The sequence below is a fragment of the Carcharhinus amblyrhynchos genome, chromosome 22 (genome assembly GCF_965287045.1).
Source record: "Carcharhinus amblyrhynchos chromosome 22, sCarAmb.v2.hapA, whole genome shotgun sequence".
NCBI lineage: Eukaryota > Metazoa > Chordata > Chondrichthyes > Carcharhiniformes > Carcharhinidae > Carcharhinus > Carcharhinus amblyrhynchos.
Genome location: NC_137345.1, coordinates 29,953,266 through 29,978,087, shown reverse-complemented (window position 1 = coordinate 29,978,087; position 24,822 = coordinate 29,953,266).

The window sequence follows — 24,822 nt, the reverse complement described above, 5'->3', positions numbered from 1 at the left end:
AGAGAACAATCTGACCTGCCTCCCTCCTCCCCCCACCAGAGAACAATCTGACCTGCCCCCCTCCTTCCCCCGCCAGAGGACAATCTGACCTGCCTCCCTCCTCCCCCCACCAGAGGACAATCTGACCTGCCCCCCTCCTCCCCCCACCAGAGGACAATCTGACCTGCCTCCCTCCTCCCCCCACCAGAGAACAATCTGACCTGCCTCCCTCCTCCCCCCACCAGAGGACAATCTGACCTGCCTCCCTCCTCCCCCCACCAGAGAACAATCTGACCTGCCTCCCTCCTCCCCCCACCAGAGGACAATCTGACCTGCCTCCCTCCTCCCCCCACCAGAGAACAATCTGACCTGCCTCCCTCCTCCCCCCACCAGAGGACAATCTGACCTGCCTCCCTCCTCCCCCCACCAGAGAACAATCTGACCTGCCCCCCTCCTTCCCCTGCCAGAGAACAATCTGACCTGCCTCTCTCCCCCCCACCAGAGATCCATCTGACCCACCTCCCTCCTCCCCCCCACCAGAGAACTGTCTGACTCACCTCCCTCTTTCTCCCCCCCCACCAGAGAGCCATCTGACCTGCCTCCCTCCTCCCCCCCACCTAGCACCGATCTGAGTTCGAAAGCCACTGAACTTATCTCCTCAGAAGCTAGAGTGCCCAAATCACCCTTTTGCGGACCATGTCTGTTTTGCGCCGAATCTGGATGGGCGAAGGTGGTGGGAAAGGGGGAAATGCTGGTAAGTTTGGGTCCAGCCCAATAAGTCAATTTAAATGTATGCAAATGCATTTGTATTGACGTTGCGCACATTTCGGCTGTGGTCCCGATTGTGGCCATTTCAGGCGCTTGGTAAAGGGGGATCGGGTGCGGAGGCAATCACAGATCGCGCCACTTGCCTCACTTTACCACATTTTTGCACCTGAAAAGGGCACAACTTGATGGTAAAATCAAGTCCTAAGGGGCAATTTAACATGACCAATAACCTGCACATCTTTGAGCTGTGGGAGCAAACCCAGTAAAAAGTCTGACAACACCAGGTTTTAGTCCAACCTATTTATTTGATAATATTCTCACTAGCTTTCGAGGGGACAGCCTCTTCGTCAGGTGAATGGAGAGTTCTGGCCTCAGACAGAGCATATAAAGCACAGACAGTTTAGAGATTACTGATTAAAATGCGAATCCTTACACCTAACCTGCTGTTCAAGACCTGAAGTGGCTGACAATGTGAGTGGTAGGAGCACTGATCACAGTTTAAAGAGATGTGTATTGTCTCCAGACAGTACAGTAAGTGAGGTTTTGCAAACCCAGGCAAGTCACGGGGGTTACAGATAGTGCGACATGAACCCAAGATCCCTGTTGAGACCGTCCTCATGTGTGCGGAACTTGGCTATCAGTCTCTGCTCAGCGACTCTGCGCTGTCGTGTGTCGTGAAGGCCGCCTTGGAGAATGCTTACCCGAAGGTCAGAGGCTGAATGCCCGTGACCACTGAAGTGTTCGCCAACAGGAAGGGAACAGTCTTGCCTGGTGACTGTCGAGCGATGTTCATTCATCCGTTGTCGTAGCGTCTGCATGGTCTCCCCAGTGTACCATGCTTCGGGACATCCTTTCTTGCAACGTATCAGGGAGACAATGTTGGCCGAGTTGCAAGAGTATTTACCATGTACCTGGTGGATGGTATTCTCACGTGTGATGATGGTGTCCATGTCGATGATCCGGCATGTCTTGCAGAGGTTGCTGTGACAGGGTTGTGTGGTATTGTGGTCACTGTTCTCCTGAAGGCTGGGTAGTTTGCTGCGAACAATGGTCTGTTTGAGGTTGTGTGGTTGTCTGAAAGCAAGAAGTGGGGGTGTGGGGATGGCCCTGGCGAGATGTTCGTCTTCATCAATGATATGTTGAAGACTCCGGAGAAGATGTCATAGCTTCTCCGCTCCGGGGAAGTACTGGACGACGAAGGGAACTCTGTCCACTGTGTCCCGTGTTTGTCTTCTGAGGAGATCGGTGCGGTTTTTCGCTGTGGTGCATCGAAACTGCCGATCTATGAGTCGAGCACCATATCCTGTTCTTACGAGGGCATCTTTCAGGGTCTGGAGGTGTCTGTCACGATCCTCCTCATCTGAGCAAATCCTGTGTATACGGAGGGCTTGTCCATAGGGAATGGCTTCTTTAACATGTTTAGGGTGGAAACTGGAGAAGTAGAGCATTGTGAGATTGTCTGTGGGCTTGCGGTACAGTGAGGTGCTGAGGTGACCGTCCTTAATGGAGATGCGTGTGTCCAAGAATGCAACTGATTCTGGGGAGTAGTCCATGGTGAGTCTGATGGTGGGGTGGAATTTGTTGATATCATCATATAGTTGTTTCAGTGATTGTTCACCATGAGGCCAGAGGAAGAAAATGTCATCGATGTATCTAGTGTACAGCATCGGTTGAAGATTCTGTGCAGTGAAGAAGTCTTGTTCGAACCTGTGCATGAAGATGTTGGCATATTGAGGCGCAAATTTGGTCCCCATGGCTGTTCCATGTGTCTGGATGAAAAACTGGTTGTTGAAGGTGAAGACATTGTGGTCCAGGATAAAGCGGATGAGTTGTAAAATTGCATCTGGAAACTGGCAGTTGTCAGCATTGAGTGCTGATGCAGTCGCAGCAATGCCATCGTCGTGGGGGATGTTGGTGTAGAGCGCTGAGACATCCATTGTGACGAGGAGTGTCCCTGGTTCAACTGCTCCATGTGTGCTGAGTTTCAGTAGGAAGTCCGTAGTGTCGCGACAAAAGCTGGGGGTTCTTTGTACAATGGGTTTCAGGATGCCCTCGACGTAGCCGGAGAGGTTCTCACACAGAGTTCCATTGCCCGATACGATGGGACGGCCAGGTGTGTTTGCCTTGTGTATCTTTGGGAGGCAGTAGAGATCTCCAATGCGGGGAGTACGTGGAATGAGAGCACGGAGGGTGCTCTGAAGGTCCGGATCAAAGGTCTTGATCAGATTGTTGAGTTGACGAGCGTGTTCTTTGGTCGGATCTGTGGGTAATTGTCTGTAGTGTTCCTCATTGTTTAGTTGTTGGTACACTTCCTTACAGTAATCCGTTCTGTTCAGTATGACGATGGCCCCTCCTTTGTCTGCTGGTTTAATGACAATGTTGCGGTTTGTCTTGAGAGCGTGGATGGCGTTGCGTTGTGCTTGGGTGATGTTCGGGGCTGTCTTGTGAGTGCGGCTGATGAATCTGATGTGAATGCGGCTGATACGTTGCAAGAAAGGATGTCCCGAAGCATGGTACATTGGGGAGACCATGCAGACGCTACGACAACGGATGAATGAACATCGCTCGACAGTCACCAGGCAAGACTGTTCCCTTCCTGTTGGCGAACACTTCAGTGGTCACGGGCATTCAGCCTCTGACCTTCGGGTAAGCATTCTCCAAGGCGGCCTTCACGACACACGACAGCGCAGAGTCGCTGAGCAGAGACTGATAGCCAAGTTCCGCACACATGAGGACGGTCTCAACAGGGATCTTGGGTTCATGTCGCACTATCTGTAACCCCCGTGACTTGCCTGGGTTTGCAAAACCTCACTTACTGTACTGTCTGGAGACAATACACATCTCTTTAAACTGTGATCAGTGCTCCTACCACTCACATTGTCAGCCACTTCAGGTCTTGAACAGCAGGTTAGGTGTAAGGATTCGCATTTTAATCAGTAATCTCTAAACTGTCTGTGCTTTATATGCTCTGTCTGAGGCCAGAACTCTCCATTCACCTGACGAAGAGGCTGTCCCCTCGAAAGCTAGTGAGAATATTATCAAATAAATAGGTTGGACTAAAACCTGGTGTTGTCAGACTTTTTACTGTGTTTACGCCAGTCCAATGCCGGCATACCCACATCATGACTACTATCGACGGAGCAAACCCACACAGACAGGGGGAGAATGCGCAAACTTCACACAGTCACCCAAGGACAGAATTGAACCCAGGTCCCTGCACTGAGAGGCAGCAGCACTAACCACTGTGCCACCGTGCTGCCCTTAGATGAATCCTGTCCTCATTACACCAAACATATAAAATACTACAAGCAAAAAGTAAACAAACAATTTTGAGATTAAATGGTTTTCTTGCATTGGGTACATGGGAACAGGATTAGGGCAATCAAACAGCTAGAATCAGTTTTATCATTCCAGAGTCCTTAAAACCCTTCATCAGCAAAGAAATGACCAATCTCCAACTTAGAATCCTGAACTAAACTAGCAACCAGTCGTTTTTTTGGGAGACATTACTTCACTTACAGCGCTCCTTGCATGAAGTCATGTTTCCTCACTTCTCTCTTGAATATCCTGTCTCTAATTTCAAGGTTGTTCTTATCCTAGAATCCCACCAGTGGATAAAATTTCTTTATTTCAACTCATATCAAAATCCGCAAAACTCCAATGAAATCACCCATTAACCATCTATTCTCCACGGAATACAAGCCTTGTTCAAGCAATTTATCATCATAGCTTAAACCTTGGAGCACTGATAACTTTCTGGTGAATTTGTCCTGCATTCCTTCCAAGGCTAATATATTATTTTGAAGGCACAGTGCCCAGAATTGTACACAGTGGGCCCTATTTTACCATTTTGATTCAAAATGCTGGGCGGACTTGAAACTGGGAGAGTTTCAGATCCAACTTTTAGATCTGTTTTCCAATGTTCCCATACGCACTCTGCCTCAAAAAATATCAGCGAGTTCTAATTGCACTACATGGGCTGTTGGTGTGGCATAATGATGTGGGTATGCCGGCGTTGGACTGGCGTAAACACAGTAAAAAGTCTGACAACACCAGGTTTTAGTCCAACCTATTTATTTGATAATATACTCACAAGCTTTCGGGGTCAGTCCCTTTGTCAGGTGAATGGAGAGTTCTGGCCTCAGACAGAGCATATAAAGCAGACAGTTCAGAGATTACTGATTAGAATGCGAATCCTTACACCTAACCTGCTGTTCAAGACCTGAAGTGGCTGATAATGTGAGTGGAAGGAGCACTGATCACAGTTTAAAGAGATGTGTATTGTCTCCAGACAGTACAGTAAGTGAGGTTTTGCAAACCCAGGCAAGTCACGGGGGTTACAGAATCTTCAACCGATGCTGTACACTAGATACATCGATGACATTTTCTTCCTTTGGCCTCATGGTGAACAATCACTGAAACAACTATATGATGATATCAACAAATTCCACCCCACCATCAGACTCACCATGGACTACTCCCCAGAATCAGTTGCATTCTTGGACACATGCATCTCCATTAAGGACGGTCACCTCAACACCTCACTGTACCGCAAGCCCACAGACAATCTCACAATGCTCCACTTCTCCAGTTTCCACCCTAAACATGTTAAAGAAGCCATTCCCTATGGACAAGCCCTCCGTATACACAGGATTTGCTCAGATGAGGAGGATCGTGACAGACACCTCCAGACCCTGAAAGATGCCCTCATAAAAACAGGATATGGTGCTCGACTCATAGATCGGCAGTTCCGATGCGCCACAGCGAAAAACCGCACCGATCTCCTCAGAAGGCAAACACAGGACACAGTGGACAGAGTACCCTTCGTCGTCCAGTACTTCCCCGGAGCGGAGAAGCTACGACATCTTCTCCGGAGTCTTCAACATATCATTGATGAAGACGAACATCTCGCCAGGGCTATCCCCACACCCCCACTTCTTGCTTTCAGACAACCACACAACCTCAGACCATTGTTCGCAGCAAACTACCCAGCCTTCAGGAGAACAGTGACCACAATACCACACAACCCTGCCACAGCAACCTCTGCAAGACATGCCGGATCATCGACATGGATACCATCATCACACGTGAGAATACCATCCACCAGGTACATGGTAAATAGTCTTGCAACTCGGCCAACATTGTCTACCTGATACGTTGCAAGAAAGGATATCCCGAAGCATGGTACATTGGGGAGACCATGCAGACGCTACGACAACGGATGAATGAACATCGCTCGACAGTCACCAGGCAAGACTGTTCCCTTCCTGTTGGCGAACACTTCAGTGGTCACGGGCATTCAGCCTCTGACCTTTGGGTAAGCATTCTCCAAGGCGGCCTTCACGACACACGACAGCGCAGAGTCGCTGAACAGAGACTGATAGCCAAGTTCCGCACACATGAGGACGGTCTCAAAAGGGATCTTGGGTTCATGTCGCACTATCTGTAACCCCCGTGACTTGCCTGGGTTTGCAAAACCTCACTTACTGTACTGTCTGGAGACAATACACATCTCTTTAAACTGTGATCAGTGCTCCTTCCACTCACATTATCAGCCACTTCAGGTCTTGAACAGCAGGTTAGGTGTAAGGATTCGCATTCTAATCAGTAATCTCTAAACTGTCTGTGCTTTATATGCTCTGTCTGAGGCCAGAACTCTCCATTCACCTGACGAAGGGACCAACCCCGAAAGCTTGTGAGTATATTATCAAATAAATAGGTTGGACTAAAACCTGGTGTTGTCAGACTTTTTACGGTGTGGCATAATACATCCGAAGCCCAAAGATATGCAGGTTAGGTGGACTAGCCATGCTAAATTGCCTTAATATCCCAAGATGTGTAGATCAGGGGGCTTGGTGGGGTAAACATGTCGGGTTATAGGAATAAGGCCTGGGTGGGAAACTCTATTGGAGAGTCGCTGCAGATTCAATAGGCTGCATGGCCTCCTTCTACACTGAAGGGAATCTATTGATACTGTTACATGAAGCCCTGCTTTGACAACAACTGAAGTACTGGGCCCGATTTTAACATTATGTTGTGCCCGTTTTCGGGCACCAAAGCTTGGTAACATTGGGTGTGAGGTAAATAGCACGATCTGAGCCTGCCTTCACGCCGATTCCCCTTTATAAGGCCTGAAAATGGCCGCGATCAGGACGATGCCAGAATGGGCGCACGGCCATTTAAATGTATTTGCATGCGTTTAAATTGATTTAATGGGCTGCACGCCCATCTTTACCGGCACTTCCCCCTTCACCACTGTGTTTGCCCATCTGGAATCAGCATGAAACAGACAAGCTCCATATATTCGGGCAATCCAGTTGGTGAGCAGGTAAGGACCTAGCGTAGCTCTCTGCTTCAGATCAGATATAGAGCGATGGGGAGCGGGGAAGTGAGACCTGCAACTCTGATCGGGGCCTCCAATTGCACATGCACAGGAAAGAAATGACTGAATGCTGCTCTCCTGCTACATCCCCCCTGGGATGAATAATCCTCCTTCCTGGGACCTACAAACATTGCCCCATCCCCACAACATTACTGATCCCCTTATCCCCTCACCCCCTGTCACACAGAACAATCACGGCCCCTTCCTCCACCCCCCCAACCGCTCCCCCCCCCCCCCCCCCCCCCCCCCCAACTGATCTCAGGTAGACTGACAGCGGACCTCCCTTCCTGTCTTCCCCCTCCCCGCACTGATCTCAAGCAGAGTGGCAGCGGTCCCACCTCCCCACTCCCCATCCCTCTATATCTGACCTGAAGCAGAGAGCTACACTAGGCCCTTACTGCTCACCAACGGGATTGCCCGAATATATGGAGCTTGTCTGTTTCATGCTGATTCCAGATGGGCAAACACAGTGGTGAAGGGGGAAGTGCCGGTAAAGATGAGCGTGCAGCCCATTAAATCAAGGTAATGGCCGTGCGCCCATTTCTGGCATAGTCCTGATCGCGGCCATTTTCGGGCCTTGTAAAGGGGGAACTGGCGTGAAGGCAGGCGCAGATCGCGCTATTTGCCTTACACCCAACATTACCAAACTTTGGTGCCTGAAAACGGGCGCAACACAATGTTAAAATCGGGCCCAGTACTTTAGTTGTGGTCAAAGTAAAGCTTCATGTAACAGTATCAATAGATTCCCTTCAGTGTAGAAGGAGGCCATGCAGCCTATTGAGCCTGCAGAGACTCTCCAATTGAGTTTCCCACCCAGACCTTATTCCTATAACCCCACATGTTTACCCCACCAAGCCCCCTAATCTATACATCTTGGGACATTCAGGCAATTTAGCATGGCTAGTCCACCTAACCTGCATAACTTTGGACTGTGGGAGGAAACTTGAGCAGCCAGAGGAAACCCACACTGACGCGGGGAGAACATGCAAAATCTACACAGTTACCCAAGGCCGGAATTGAACCTGAGTCCCTGGCACCATGAGGCAGCAGTGCTAACCACTGTGCCATCGTGCCACCCCCAAGCTTTGACAAAATGTTTCTCTTTTGTCAGCAGCTCTCTAAGTTGTTTAATATTCAGTCGATAATGTAGAGGGTAGGGCGGAGTATGATGGGTTAAAGGAAACAGAAGCTACTTCCAAGCTGAATAATATTTCAGCAAGTCCGAACATAAATCTGATATTTTCAATCTGTTTCACTGCTGGAAAGTATACTTTGAAAGTTGCTCACTTTTATATTGCATGCTAAATAATTCACCTCACGAAATCTTTCATTGTAAGAAAGTGAGCAATAATGATTTTGATTGCAGTATAATTTTAGTAATGCAATATGTACCTATTCAGTGTACACTTGAAACAAAGGTTTTTTTATATATACATAGCAAAGATGACATGTTGTTTGCTGCTCACAGTATTTAGGTCAAAAAACATCAATTCATTCCACTGCTGGCGAAAGTTATCCTCGGATACTTGCAATCAGTTGTTATCTCAGCATCGTAATTAGGACAATAGAGCACATTGCGCATCAGGGGATGTGATGATTAAGATTCATGAAAAGTTGAAAATAGTTTAAAATTAACTTGGGAAGTAATGGATGACGCTTTATTCTCGTAACAGCAACGGTTGTGCATCAGTCTAGTATCAGTTCTGAATGGCAGTTTTAATTTTACATAACCTGGCTGTGATAAAGCTTAGGGCTGATGTGGTTTATCAATGTCATGCAGTGACATGTGGGAATTGAGGGGAAAATATCTTCTTCAAGGCAGACATTGAAGATGGGTTATGTTAGCTGCTACAGGATTATTTGAAATGGGAAAAATAATGTATGAAGATGACTTGATGTATCATTGCTTTTGTAGGCAGGGACCTGTCTTGCTGTTTCTCAGCCCTACATTTCACAGAATCTTGCAGCACAGAAGGAATTCATTTAGTCCATTACATCTGCCACAGCTCTGTGGAAGATTTATCCAAGAAAAGGCTGACTGCCCCATTTATTTCCCCACAGCCCTGCAATTTATTTCCTCTCCTCAAGTATTTATCCAATTCCCTTTTGAAAGTTACCGTTGAATCCTGAAGTATGGAAAATCTGGTAATTGGAAACAGGTTTTAGCCTTTGCTAAAGGTGCACATTAATTTTGCAATTGGTAAAAAGCACTCTGGACCATTCCTTATTTTTTACTGAACTGTGAACTCTGGAGTCTGAGGTGGGAAAAAGGAAAAAATTTCAGCCAGTGTGTTGAGGGTAATATTGGTTGGTTAACACAATCATTGGGCACAAAACTCTGAAAAAATGAGGAAAGTAAGGGAGTAGGCTATGTAAAAACAAATTTACTTACCAAAGTTGAAGAGTTATTTTCCAGCTAAGTTTATTTATTCATGTCACAATGTTCCTGTGAAAATCTCCCTGGTGCCTGTTCGGGTACACTGGGCCAATGCACCTAACCAGCACATCTTTCGGACGGTGGTGGGGAAGCCAGTGCACCCAGAGGAAACCCACACAGACATGGGGAGAACATGCACACTCTGCACAGATAGCGACCCAAGCCAGGAACCAAACCTGGGTCCGTGGCGCTGCGAAGCAGCAGTGCCAACCACTGTGCCACCATGCCGCCTTTGCCATTGCTGCTATGTGCCTTCACACTTGACGAGTTTCACCATCAGTTCCGTAAACATAGAGAGAGAGAAAAACTTGCTTTTGGAGAAGTAACTGCTCAAAATGGACAACAAATAATGTAATAGTAACCAAGATTTAGCAAAATTAAAACTGAATTCTTCTGGTTTTAAAATAGATTGGTGTTTGCAAAAGGAAAAAAAGAGGAAAATAAATATTTTTCTTGAAGCTACAGTCCAACCAGGAGAATTTTTCAAAGAAACAACAGAGAAATAATATAAATTAAATTGGAAAAGAAAAGAAGTTAGAGGGGAGGAAAAGTTAAAGAAAGTACCACAACTTAAGATCTGCTAACCAGCTGCAGGTGATTTTGTAAGTTGAGTTTCTTTATATGCCCTGTTTGTGAACAGAACTCCCGCTTACCTGATGAAGGAGCAACACTCCGAAAGCTAGTGGCTGTTGCTACCAAATAAACCTGTTAGACTTCAACCTGGTGTTGTGAGACATCTTACACCAGCATCTCCACATCATAACCAACTGAGGTCAGTAAGGGGCCTATTAAGGCCCTTCCTCTGTGCCAACTGGAATTTTCCAATCAGTGGTGCCCCCTCCTCCTGACATGGTAAATAAATGGCCAGTGAAGGGACACAGGATAGAGACCAGGTCACCATGCAGTACTCCATTTTATTGTTTAAGCATTCCCAGTCCTCACAGCCAACTAAAGATTGGCTGCAGGCAGCAACCGTCCACAACATCAGTGAGGGAGGTGTGGCTGTTTGTACTCTGAAAGTTGTTGAAAGAGCAAAGAGGTTGCCTTCATTTTGAGACACTATTTCACCCCCTTACCTATATCAACAGTCTTCCAGTAAGTTCTAGATTGTCTCTTTTTGGCTCTCCAACATCTGGAGTCCACCCATCTTTCTTTAATGGATGGCGAGTGCACCCTCTGACCTTTAATTGGTCAATTCAGCATAACACAGCAAATATTGGCCATGTCATGTCCACATTATGCAGAATCAGGACCTGAAGTTATCCCAACATTTCACTCCAGAGCTCAACAAAGTTCTTGCCCTATGCCTCTATTAATAAAACCAAGGATCTATGTTCTGTTTAAAAAAATCTTATTAAGTATCATATTCAAATATTTGCATCTCTATAGTAACACCCACAGTGCTTTCAGGTCAATGAAGTACTTTTCTGAAGTAGTCACTGCTACAATGCAGGGGATGTGATAAGTTTGTGCAGAGCCGATTTCCCAAAACAGCAGGGTGATGATGAGCAGATGACCTGTTCTAAGTGATGAAGCTTAAAGGATAAATATTTGCTAAGACACTAGAGATAACTGGCAGCTTGGCTCCTCTTTGAAATAGTGCTTTGGGATCTTATATACGCACTTAAGCCACTAGTCAGATCTTATGTTTAATATCTCATCTGGAAATAGCACCTCAGAAACTGCAATACTCCCTCAGTACTGCACGAGAATGTCAGTCACTGGACCTGAATTTGACCCCAGTACCTTCTGACCCAGACATGAGTATGCTACTCACTCAGTCATAGTTAACATACATGTGCATTTGCTTTGAACTTGTACAGGTCATTTTATATTGCTTCTCTTCATTCTTTCTTTCAAGATACAGGGGGAAATTTTTGTAGGTATGAAGAGATTGTTTTCTTGTCATCAAGATGTAATGAGTTGTGTACCACAAGGATCAGTTCTGAGGTCTCAGCTTTTTACAATTGATTTAAATGACTTGAATGAGGGTTCTAGAGGCATGGTTGCTAAATTTGCTGATGACACAAAGATAGGAAAGTAAGGATGCCAAAGTGGAAGGTCAACTGACAGAAACAAGTAGAGGTAACTGTTTACATACTTCCATTCACAAACTGTAAGCTTACATGAAGCCTTCTGTCCCATCAGAAGTTTATTTTTAAATCTGATTTGGCCTTAAGGATGTTACAAAAAGATATAGTTAGGTTAATTGAGTGGGAAAAGATCTGGCAAAAGATGTACAATGTGGGAAAATGTGGAATTGTCCATTTTGGCAGGAAACATAAAAAAGAAGCATATTATGTAAATCGTGATATATTGCAGAGCTCTGAGATGTAGAGGGATCTGGGCATCCTCTTGCATGAATCATAAAAGGTTAGTATGCAGCTTACAGCAAGTAATTACATAGTTAATTGAATTGCATTGTTTATTGCGAAGGGAATTGAATACAAAAGTAGGGAGAATATGTTTCAGTTTTATAGGACATTAATGAGACTAAATCTGGAGTATTGCATTGGTTCCCTTATTTAAGGAAGGATGTCAATGCATTGTAAGCAGTTCAGAAAAGGTTCTTCAGATGAATGGTAAAATACCATTATTATGGAACATACCATTACTATTGGATAGATGGATGGATGGATGGTCTTATGTGGAAAGGTTGGACCGGTTAGGCTTCGATTTGCTGGACTTCAGAAGAGTAAGAGATGACTTGATTGGAATGTGTAAAATCCTGAAGATGTTGACAGGATGTGGGGAGGCAATCTTCTATTGCCAGAGAATCTAGAACTAGGGGGTCTCTGTTCAATATTAAGAGGTCACCCATTTAAGACTGAGATGAAGAGAATGTGAGCCTTTGGAATTCTCATTCTCAAAAGACAGTGGAAGCAGAGTCTTAAAGAATTCAGAGGTAGATAGATTCTTGACAAGAATGGGATGAAAGGTCATCAGGGATAGATGGGAAGCTGGAGTCAAGGTAACAATCAGATCAGCCGTAATCTTATTAAGTAGTGGAGCAGGCTTGAGGGGCTTAGTGGCTCACTCCTGCTCTTAATTCATATGTCCGTTATGTTGGTACCTTCCTGCAATCCAGTGCAATCTTAATTCACCAAGTGTTCTGTCATCTGCAACCTTTGAAATGCGTTGTCTCTTCAGGGTCAGCTATTAAATAAAAAATAAAAGATCAGTGTTCCTAATACTGACACCTACCGGAGACCACCCTATTTTTACCACTAGTCCGAAAGTCAACGCTTTACTTTTTGTCCAATTTTGTATACACATTGTGACTGTCACTTTAATTCCTGAGTCCAGATGCTCAGTTTTTATACTTTGGTGGGTCACTACTGAAGGCGCTATCTGTAAGACTGGAGACTTGAGGTGAAATGAGTCTTCAGTGATGGTGCAAAGCAGGAGGTAGTGAGTCGATGGCCTGTTAGAAACTTGTAGAATTAAATTGGACCAGGTGTAAAATGGATTGCTGACTGATGACCCCCATCCTGAGATCTTGTTGAAGATCAGTGTTGCTAGCAAAGAGATATTTGTTTTATGTTTAATGGGCGTGATTCTCTGGCGCTCATGCACAAATTGTGCGAGGGACCAGAGTATTGTGAGGGCCTGAACCAGATTAGCAGATTTAAATATTCATTTGAACATGCAGACTCAGTTTGGAGACAGATTCTCCTGGCACCTGCAATTCTCTGACCCTCGGGCGCAGCAAGAACCTGGCGGGAATCACTCCACATAGAGACTAGTTGTAATGGCCTCACTGGATGGGCTTAGAGGCCATTGAAGCCCTTAGGTCATTGGGAAAATGTCTGTATGTTGCCTTAGCGCCCTGGTAGTGCCTTAGCCATGATGTGGAGATGCCTGTGTTGGACTGGGGTAAACACAGTAAGAAGTCTGACCACACAGGTGTTGTCAGTGCCGTAGCACCCTGGGTTCATGGCCAGGGTTCAATGTTGCAATCCCCATTTGATTATGTTTAAACATAATTATCGGGTCTTTATGTCAGATTGTTTGGCACCCTTCGGTAGATTGTCCATTCATGTTGGCCTGAGGGCACTTTGATGTGTACCACAACCGGTCCTACATGACATGCACCTGGCGAGCAGAACCCGCCAGAGGCACACAGGAATGTATATCCCCCGGGAGGGGGGAGAGTGCTGGGGGTGGTGGGGTGAAGAGGAGAGGGTTGTGTCCAGATGCTGGGGACAGAGCAGTGGCCTGGGGTGGGGGGAGATGGGGGCAGGGAATGGTGGAAGGTGGTTGCTGCGTGGATCAGGCCTCTTTTTTGGAGGGGGTGGACATTCTTTTTTGTATCAGTGGCCACTTTTAAAAATGTTGACTGATCATTTAAAAACATTGTAGGACCCATCCCTTCACTTTAATTTTATTAAGTCCTTAACAATACGGCGGAGGCAGCCACCTCTGGGTCTGGTAGCCACCTTCTGCCACATTCTGCAACAAAAAGAGAAAATACCATCCTAAAGGATTTTCAATTGGACTAATATTGGAAGCTTTTATTCTGCTCCTTTCTGAAACATAGAAATTACCCCTTAGTGTCAGGAGGACTAGCATTGGGTTATGGGGATAGGTCCTGAGTGGAATTGTGATCAGTGCAGACTTGATGGGCCAAATGGCCTTCTTCTGCACTGTAGGATTCTAAGATTCTGCTCTGCCCTGGCAAGTAGGCATTTCCCGCATCTCCCGTTCTTTTTATATCAAATAAGCAAAAATGAAAACAGAAGAACACTGTTTTTAACGGTCCAATTATTTTTTTTCTCCTGCTCGGCTTCTTGAAGCAGAATTTAACCGATTGACTGCTGATGCCCAGAGACCCCTGGTCAATGATACCTGTCGTATCCTTATCAATTTTTTCACAATCAGTATATTCTCCTGCTTTATCAATTGCAATATTTAGAATACCAAAAAAGGGTAAGAGGAAATAAGACTAGTACGCACTCCTATTAGTCTTGTAAATTAATATACTCAACTGAGGGGGTTTATCTGAAAAGAAGCAGAAATGATAGAAAATCATTTAAACCTGTGAATAATAACAACCATTCGTTTTTATAAATCCGAGGGGGGTGGTGGATATTCCAATGTTGGAAAACAGCATTTCCACTTTTGCTGGCTGTCAGCATGGAACTGATTACTGGTGAATGAAGCATACTGTCTGGGATAATGTGTTCGTGCAAAGGCAGCTCAGTTCGCTGTTAGCTTTTTAAGTACTTTTCTGCATTCTATTTAATCTTCCATTATGCACTTTTTATGTGACCGAACTTGAGCTTTTCTGAATTTCTATTTAAGGGTCACTACAATTTTACTGATCTACTTGCAGCTATGTCCTGTATTGATAAAGGCTTCTGGAAAATACTCTGATATTATAACTACGTGGATGGTTGCCTTTCATTTGTAAAATCAGAAGTATCTTTTTGAAATGTCACCTTAAACTTTAACTGCAAATAGCAGCTTTAAATATTGTTACCCCACTTGTGTTAAATTCAATCATAGAATCACTATTTGGCCCATTGAGCCTTAACCGACAACAATCCCACCCAGGCCCTAGACCCATAACCCCATGCATTTGCCCCCCTGACACTAAGGGGCAATTTAGCCTGGCCAATCCACCTAACCTCCACATCTTTAGACTATGGAAGGAAACTGGAGCACTCAGAGGAAACCCACACAGGCATGGGGAGAACGTGCAAACCCCACACAGACAGTCACCCAATGCCAAAATTGAACCTGATGTTGTGAAGTAGCAGTGCTAGCCATTGTGCCACTGTGCTGCCCAGTCACAACTTTAAACCCAGTTGTTTATTCTTAAGACTCTGGCTCTGATTATAACTCAGTGTGGGAGATTTGATGGCAATTACTGCAAGCAATTAAGGGTTTGGATTGTTTAAGACACCAGTATTTGTTCACATGGTTGACTTGCCTCTAACTAATGGGGAATGGCAGCTGACTGGTGCTTGGGGAATAACACTGGGGGCAGGAGGTTGCTAAAGAGTGGCAGCTGCACGGTAGCACAGTGGTTAGCACTGCTGCTTCACAGTCCAAGGACCTGGGTTCGATTCCCGACTCGGGTCACTGTCTGTGTGGAGTTTGCACATTCTCCTCGTGTCCGTGTGAGTTTCCTTCGGGTGCTCTGGTTTCCTCCCACAGTCCAAAGATGTGCGGGTTAGGTTGATTGGCCTTACTAAAAATTGCCCCTTAGTGTCCTGGGATGCTTAGGTTTGAGGGATTAGCGGGTAAAATATGGGGTTAGAGCCTGGGTGGGATTGTGGTCGGTGCAGACTCAATGGGCCGAAGGGCCTCTTTCTGCACTGTAGCGTTCTATGAAAGGTTCTAAATTAAAGGAATGGCCTGAGATACCCAGATAATCTGAAGGGAGGGCATTTGGGAGGGAGTTGTGATTGGTGTGGGGATAGTGGTTTTGTGTGTGGGATCCCAGGGGAAGGGAGGCTGAAACTCCTCAATAGGGCCCAGCACAGTATACTTCTTCTTCCTGGCTCCACCAGTCGAAAGAAATGTCAGGACTCATAGTATTTTATCTCTTGTCTATCTCCCCTTCTTACTGGGTCAGCCAAGTGGGAAAGAGAAAACAACTTTACACGCAGACCTGTGGTTGAGGCCTAGATTATGTCAACAAAGTAATCAATAAGTGACATGAATAACAAAGGACCACACTGTTTTGTGTCAAATGTCTTTAAAGTTAAAGTTGGAACTGAGGCAGGGGAACAGGAAAGGAGATTAGTGAGGAAGTCCCACAGGCAATTTAACCCTCTGCCCAGCACCCCCCATTCCCTTTCTTATGTTTATAAGTAGGGAAGCCTCCTTTTTTTTCCTTCTTTTGTTTACACTAGTTTAACTTAAATCTTGGAAATCTAGACAAGTGGCAAGTTGGTTGCTTTTGTACTTGAGGTGACCCTGACTTGCTGTGATGGCTATCTAATATTTCAAGGGACGTTTTATGGGCTACATTACTGAGGAGGGTGCACAAGTGAGATGTGCTAATAATTTAACTGGAAATGTCTACCTTTTCAAACAATGGAATGAAATTGGCATTAAAACTTGTAATGCATTTTCAAGGCCTGATCAAGAATATGAGTTAAATCAACCCTGACAAGGTCTCATGAACAAGAATGAAAACAATATTAATTAAGAAATAACTACTGGCCAGAACATAAGAAGGGGATAACACTAGAAGGGTTCCACTGTTCTTCTTCAAATGGTTTTTAATGTGATCTTTTATGTTTACTAAAGTGGTCAATGGACTTATCATTTCACCTGAAAGATACCAACTTTGTGTTATACGCAAGGAATTCTAGTTCTAAAAAAGTCACATTTGACTCAATATTGGACCCGATTTTATCAAGTTGCCTCCCACAGTCCAAAGATGTGCAGGTTAGGTTGATTGGCCATGCTAAGAAATTGCCCCTTAGTGTCCAGGGATGCGTAGGTTAGAGGGATTAGTGGGTATAATATGGGGATAGGTCCTGGGTGGGGTTGTGTTCGATGCAGACTCGATGGGCCAAAGGGCCTCTTTCTGCACTGTAGGGTTCTGTGATAAGTTCTTCTCAAAAATCACAAATCAATTTCTTTCTGTGGAAGTAAATTCCACAGATTTGCCACTTTGTGGGTGAAGAAATTTCTCCTCAGTCTTAAAAGGTTTACTCTTTATCCTCAAATTATGACCCCTGGTCCTGGACTCCCTGACCATTAGGAACATTCTTTCTGAATCTACCTTAATATAGTTTCCACGGTCACATTTTAACTTTTAACCATTAAATTAATTTCCTCACATACCAGGTTTAGATAAAAAGATTCTACATGCTAAATGTGAAAAACATGTGTTTCACAGTTTTTTCAGTTGTTATACGGTTTGCTTAATGAGTTTTATATTTTGAAAGAAACAATGTTATTGACAGCAGTCTGATTCTGGCAACAGTATGTGTGTAGGGGGTCCAGGTAATACTTAACTACAATTGACAAAGACAAATAATCCCTAGATAAAATAATTCATGCTCATATATAGCTGTCATTCCTCTTCCATATCATAATCTTAACATGTCAACTGCCCATATCTAGTGTGATTTAATAAAAGCAAAATACCACAGATGGTGGAAATCTTTGTTTTTATTTATTTGTGGGGCATGACCTTCACTGGCTGGCCAGCATTTATCGCCCATCCCTAGTTGCTCAAGGATAGTTGAGAGACAATCGCATTGCTGTGGCTCTGGAGTCACATGTAGGCAGACCAGGTAAGAATGACAGATTTCCTTTCCTAAAGGACCTTCGAGAACCAGATGGATTTTTCCGACAATTGGCAAAGGTGTCATCAGTAAGTTATTGATTCCAGATATTTTTTATTGAATTCAAAAGCCACCATCTGCTGTGGCGGGATTTGAACCTGGATCCCCAGAAATAGAAGCAAAAAATGCTGAAGTACTCTGCGGGTTTGGCAGCATTTGTGGACAGAGCAACAAGAATCAATGGGCCTTATTTTACCATTTTGATTCTAAGTACTGGGCGGACTTGAAACTGGGAGTGTTTCAGAACCGACTTTTAGACCCGCTCTCGGGCGCCCCCATACGCACTGTGCCTGAAAAAATATCAGCAATTCTGAATCACGTTGCAGAAGTCTGTGTTGCAAGTCTCACACTACAATATCAAAGTGCCAGTAAGTGTTGCTGAGAATGTAACAAGTTTAAATGAAGAAAACTAGTAAAGGTGCAGAATTGATCTTGCGTGGCAGCATGACATGGATCAAGCAATTCCCAGTTAGGGAAGTACATTTCAAGACTGTAATGAAATCACAGTTACAGCTGAGAAATGTTTCATTTTCTGGTTCCTTGTGGGAGTCACATTCGTATCTTAATGAAAAACCTCTGGTGTTCCTGATTAATTTAGGTTGAGATATTTTTTATTAAACAAGCTAATTTGTTGAACAAATATTTCAGTGCAACAACCTTTGGGTATTGCTAAAGATTCAATTTCTACAGAAGGAAACACAACTAAGATGTATCTATTGGATCAGCGTTGCGTCAGAGAAGAGCACTGAAAACTGCTAATGTTAAATTTTAAGAAGAAATGTTATGCAGTTTAGAATAATCCTAACAAAGCTGATTTAATGCCCATTAACAACATGGCTTTGAGTAAAAAGATTGTGATGAATGAGCATATGTAGAAAGAACAACTATTCATATTGCATCTATCACGGTCTCAGGGTATTGCAGAATATTTCACAGTCGTATGAGTAAGTTCACTAGAGAAAAAGGTAACTGATATTGACAATGAATCTTGAACAAGTCATAGAATCCCTACAGTACAGAAGGAGGCCATTTGACCTACTGAGTCTAAATTAACACCCATGCAGGCCCTACCCCCATAACCCCATTAACTTACTCTAGCTAATCCCCCTGAAACAAAGGGGCAATTTAACATGGCCAATCCACCTAATCTGCATTGGACTGTGGGAGGAAACCAGACCACCCGGAGGAAACACACACAGATATGGGGAGAATGTGCAAACTCCACACAGTCATCCAAGGCTGGAATTGAACCTGGGTTCCTTGCGCTGTGAGGCAGCAACCTTGCCACCTCACTTGCTTTCACTCCATGGGGGTGCGAGGAGTGGGGAGTCTGCAGCAGCCGAATAGTCCAATCCTGGAGCTACAGACTCTGCCACAAATGGGGCAGGTGGTGTTTGATGAGGTGGGTGGGTGGGACGCAGGATATTCTGCGTGCTTTTTCCACTGTTTGTCTGTCCTTCAAATGCTCCACTCGGTGACGCTCAAGGTAACATGGAACCTTTGCAAATTCTTCTTTTTCAGTTTGTTCAGAGATTGGTAAGGAACGAGGGAGGCCATTTGGCCTACTGTGTTCATGCTGGATCCCTGCAATAGTGACTCACTTTCACTACACTCCTCCATCTTCCCCCAGAATAGCACAACAATTTTTTGTTTCACTTCTGATACTTAAGTTAATCCTCTTTTGAAAGCCCAGATTGTGCTTGTTTCCACCACACTCTTGGGTATGCATTCCAGATCTGAATCACTTGCTGTATAAAAACGATTGTCCCAGTGTTATTGTTGCTTCTTTTATTAGCCATTTTTAAACCAATGACCCTCCCACCAAAGGGATACAGTTTCTCTCCCAACTATTTAGATTCCTTGATTTCAATCTCATCTCAAACTTTTTCATCAGTACAGCCACAGCTTCTTCAACCCATCCAGGTAACCAAGGCCTCTCTTCCTTGGAAATATTCTTGTAAATCCTTCCCAAAGCCTTCACTCCCGCATGGTGGCACAATGGTTAGCACTGTTGTCTCACAGTGCCAGGGACCCGGGTTCAATTCTGTCCTTGGGTGACTGTGTGGAGTTTGCACATTCTCCCCATGTCTAGCTGCACTTCCTTTGGGTGCTCCAGTTTTTTCCACTGTCCAAAGATATGCTGGTTAGGTGCATTGGCCATGCTAAATTCTCTGTCAGTGTACTGCTGGAGTGTGGCGACTAGGAGATTTTCACAGTAACTTCATTGCAGTATTAATGTAAGCCTACTTGTCACATTAATAAATAAACTTTAAACATCCTTTCTAAAGTGTGGTTCCCAGTGATTGATATATACCCTAATTGAAAAGAAAACAGATATTTTAAGAATGTTTAAGAATGGTTCATGCTTCTAATGACAAAACCCAGAATACTGCATCTGTCTACCTACAATAATATAATCTTTAACTGAACAAAGTTGAAGATGTCTGTTCAACTGAAAGAATTTTGCAGTAATAAACAAAAGAATGCTGAGATTCATAACGCGCTGAAGTACATTTGAGCTTCATCGTCATGGTCACTGCTTTGATCCAACTGCTGTTGAGACAAAATTGTGAATTCACAGGATGGGTACAAAGTTATCATCAGAGAGATTTTTTAATATAAAATCTGCAGAAATATCTGCCAGTAAAGCACTGTTATTTATTCTTAAGAGCTTTTCATTTATCTTTCGCTCACAGAATATGGGGGTGAAAAAGGATCACAAATATATTTGCTTATTCAAACAATGATCGGATAACACACTGTATCATCTGTCTTGGGTCTTCATGTCATTTGTAATACTTTTGAATCACAGATGATCTAAATAAGGAAAATACCAGATGATATCAAACAACTTGGCCAAGATTTCACCAGCCTTATAACCTGTGTGGCCTTATGACCAAAGGTAATCATGATCGCCTTGATTCTTGGACAGTTATTGTTTTCCAATACAGTCAAAGTGGTGGTTCTGAATGCACACTTGGAAAGATTGTTTGAACTACTGTAAAAAGAAAGTTCAAAAAAACATAATTTAATGTATCACATGCAAAGAATTAGTTACATTGTCTCAGTTCTTTCAATTGTGTTTTTGATGCATGGTCTTATCTCTGGTATAATTCAATTTGTTGAAAAATTTGACTGAATTTTGCTTTAACCAATCACAACCCATTAAACAGGTCCGTGACCCTTGATTATAAGGCCAGCAGCTTCGCTGTCTGGTTTTGATATGCCACTGGTTACTGTTCCTGCGTCAAAAGTCTGCAGTGTCTCTCCAGTATATGTGGACAAAATGACATCTGACTCATTTAATCTTAAGGGCCTTTGTGAAGATAACAAAATATCTGTTCCTGTAGGACTGTGGCCATAACCTTGTATCGACTTCCATTTTGAGTGCTTTGTCAATTACCAGAAAGGTTATCTCTATTATTGAACCTCAGGACATGGGCCCTTGTGGAATGCGTTAGTCATAAATCATTGTTTGGGAGAAGATTCCAAAGTGAAAACTTTGAGTGTTGAGATTGGAAACTCTCATGTGAAAGACAGAGTTCCACGAGGTCAGTTGGGTGGCTTAGTGGCACAGTAACACTGCTGCCTCACAGCGCCAGGGATAGGGACTTGATTCCCAGTATGCGTCACTGTCTATGTGGAGTTTGCACATTTTCCCCGTGTCTGCGTGGGTTTCCTCTAGATGTTCTGGTTTCCTCCTATAGTAAGAAGGCTCACAACACCAGGTTAAAGTCCAACACTCCTCCCATAGTCCAAAGATATGCAGGTTAGCTGGATTGGCCATGCTAAATTGCCCCTTAGTGTCAAGGGGACTAGCTAGGGTAAATGCATGGGGTTATGGGGATAGGGCCTGGGTGGGATTGTGGTCAGTGCAGACCCAATGGGCTGAATGGCCTCCTTCTGAACTGTAGGACTCTACGGGCCCAATTTTACCATTTTCATTCTAAATGCTAAATCTGGGCATAATGCAGATCCGACTTAGAAATATGCTTCCAGGCACCCCCATACACACTCAGCTGAAAAAAAATCTCCAGTCCCGTTTGCACTGTGGGCAGGGCTTAGCGTGGCTGAAATGATTGGAGTTCTGAACTGCGCATGCGCAATTGGAAAAAAGTTTGAAGAAGCACGCCCATGTCAGATTGGTCCTTGGCCACAGAAAGCGGAGAAAGTGGCCCGGGAGCGAAAAGCAGGAGTGATGGTGCACCCACACATCACTGTCCTCCTTATCCACTACCCCCCCCACTATCTGCACACATCACTGACCCCTTATCCATCCCCCCATACCCAGACCGATTGCCACCCCTGCCTCCCTCACCCCCCACCGATCGTCCACAGAGTGGCAGTGGGCCCCCCTGCCCCTGCCCCACCCCAACCAGAGATTCATCTAGCCCCCCACCCCCACCAGTGAGCGATCAGGCCTTCCTCCTCCCCCCAAGACAATAATCTGGCTCCATTCACTCCCCTCCCCCGGAGGAACATCTGACACACCTCCTCCTTCCTCTCCACCAAACAACAATCAGCCCTCCCCCCCACCACCAGTCACTAATCAGTCCTGCCACCCCGCTCCCCCCACTAGTGATACATCTGACCCGCCTTCTCCTCCTCCTCCTCTTCCCCACCCCCCCAACCAGACAACGATCTGGCCTCACTCCCCTCCCACAACCAAAGAATGATCTAATCAGCCTCTCTCCTCCACCAACCCCCCCCACAACCACTGATCTGAGTCACAGAGTAAAAAGTCTGACAACACTAGGTTTTAGTCCAACCGATTTATTTGATAGTAAACTCACAAGCTTTCGGGGTTTGTCCCTTCGTCAGGTGAATGGAGAATTCTGGCCTCAGACAGAGCATATAACAGCACAGACAGTTTACAGATTACTGGTGTCTGTGTCGATACGCGCAATCTTCTTGGAGATCCTCTCCACTTGGATCAGGCAGTTTGCGGTGTCGATAGTAGTCATGATATAGAGATGCCGGTGTTGGACTGGGGTAAACACAGTAAGAAGTCTGATAACACCAGGCATATCAACACAGACATCAGTAATCTGTAAACTGTCTGTGCTGTTAAATGGTCTGTCTGAGGCCAGAACTCTCCATTCACCTGACGAAGGGACAAACCGCGAAAGCTTGTGAGTTTATTATCAAATAAATCGGTTGGACTTAAACCTGGTGTTGTCAGACTTCTTATTGTGTTTACCCCAGTCCAACGCTGGAATCTCCACATCCTGAGTCACAGACCCATTGGAAGTACTGAAATTGCTTCTTCAATGGCTAAAACATCCAATTCAGACTTTTATCTAGCAGGTCCATTGCAGCGAGTTCTGGATTGGCAAACACGGTGGTAAAGGGGGAAATGCTGATAAAGTTGGGTGGGCAGCCATTAATTCAATTTAAATGCATGCAATTGATTTTAAATCACCGTTGCGCCCGTTTTGGGTGCGAATCGAATTGCTGCCATTCCTGGGTTTCAGTAAAGCGGCAATCGCATTAATGGCCTCACACCCGACTTTACCATGTTTTTGCGCACAAAAATGGGCACGACGCAATGGTAAAATCAGGCCCTATGATTCATTGTGATAAGTGTCTGGGGGAAGTTGACAAGGAATCCACAGCATCTGTCCAAGGTGGCATCTATCACTTGGTTTCCAAGTGTGGTGTGTCTGACCACAGGTTGCCCATAGAATTACTGGACTTTGTACTTGCTGTAAACATTAAAATATAAGATAGATTTGTAACTTGTGTCATTGTTATGAATCTGTATGTATCTGTAAAGGTATAGTTGTAGTAGTATAAGGAGTGAAGGAGTAGTGTAATGTAGTTAACCTTTTCTTGTTTAATAACTGCTCTATTATTTTGTTCAAGGTTCATCAGTGGACTCTGCAACAATGTTCAGTATTCGCTCTCTGCTTTTCTCAATGGAAAATAAAAGTTAGGATTTAACAGGCTGAGTTCCATCCTAGGATCTGACTTGTCCAGTAGAAACAACAGCTAGGATTGGAACAAAATATAGAGCATTAATCAGCAAGCAAAAAGCATTGATTCATGATAGGTACTTACATATCAACAATAATATCTACCTGGAGTTAATGCCATGATTTTGTTTGCCAAGAGATTGATTGTAAAGGTACAGAACACAGTTTACCAGAGTTTGTTAAGAGTATCAATTTGATCAAATGAGTGTCAGGGAGAATTTCTGCCCCTCACTTGCAAGGAACTCCTGCCCTACAGTGCTGCCTGTTAATATGATTGGTTGATAGCTCTCTAGTGCGCGCAATGACAGGATCTGCTGTGGACAGAAGAGAAAGTGCATGAAGATGACAGAGCCCACGTCCTGGGACTGGGCAGAAATGTAAGGTTTTGGATTGCCAGGGTGAGAAGGGTCAGAAAGACCTGAGGGCAATTGTTGAGGGCATGGCTGTTCAGTGGCCACTAGCCCTGAAGGGGAATTGGGTGTCCAGGGGGTTCTGAGGGAGCTGCTCATCCCCCTTCTCCCATATTCTGACATAAGGCAGAAGCTTGATTATTTTCAGGATTCCCTCACACCTAGAAAATCCTCCTGCCGGCCTAAAAATTGAACAAAATCCACCAGGGAACGTAGGTAAGTCTAGCCCCTGAGGTGAGGAGAGAGTCATGCCTCAGCCCATGGTGGACGGTTCCCATTCATATGGGAATTTCTTTTTTCAAATATTCTTTTCAGATTTAATAAAGTTGTGATGAATGTAATGCAATTAATATGAATACACACACACACACACACACACACACACACACACATATATAGGGAATATATCAACATTTTGCTTAATTCCACAGGCAGTCAGTATATCTGGTGGGAATGTAGCTCAGATGCTCGGGGACCAAGGTAGATACTCATTTTAACGATGTAGTGTTTACTTATGATAGAGCTAATGGATTTTTGTTTATAGATGGAAATTTCCTCT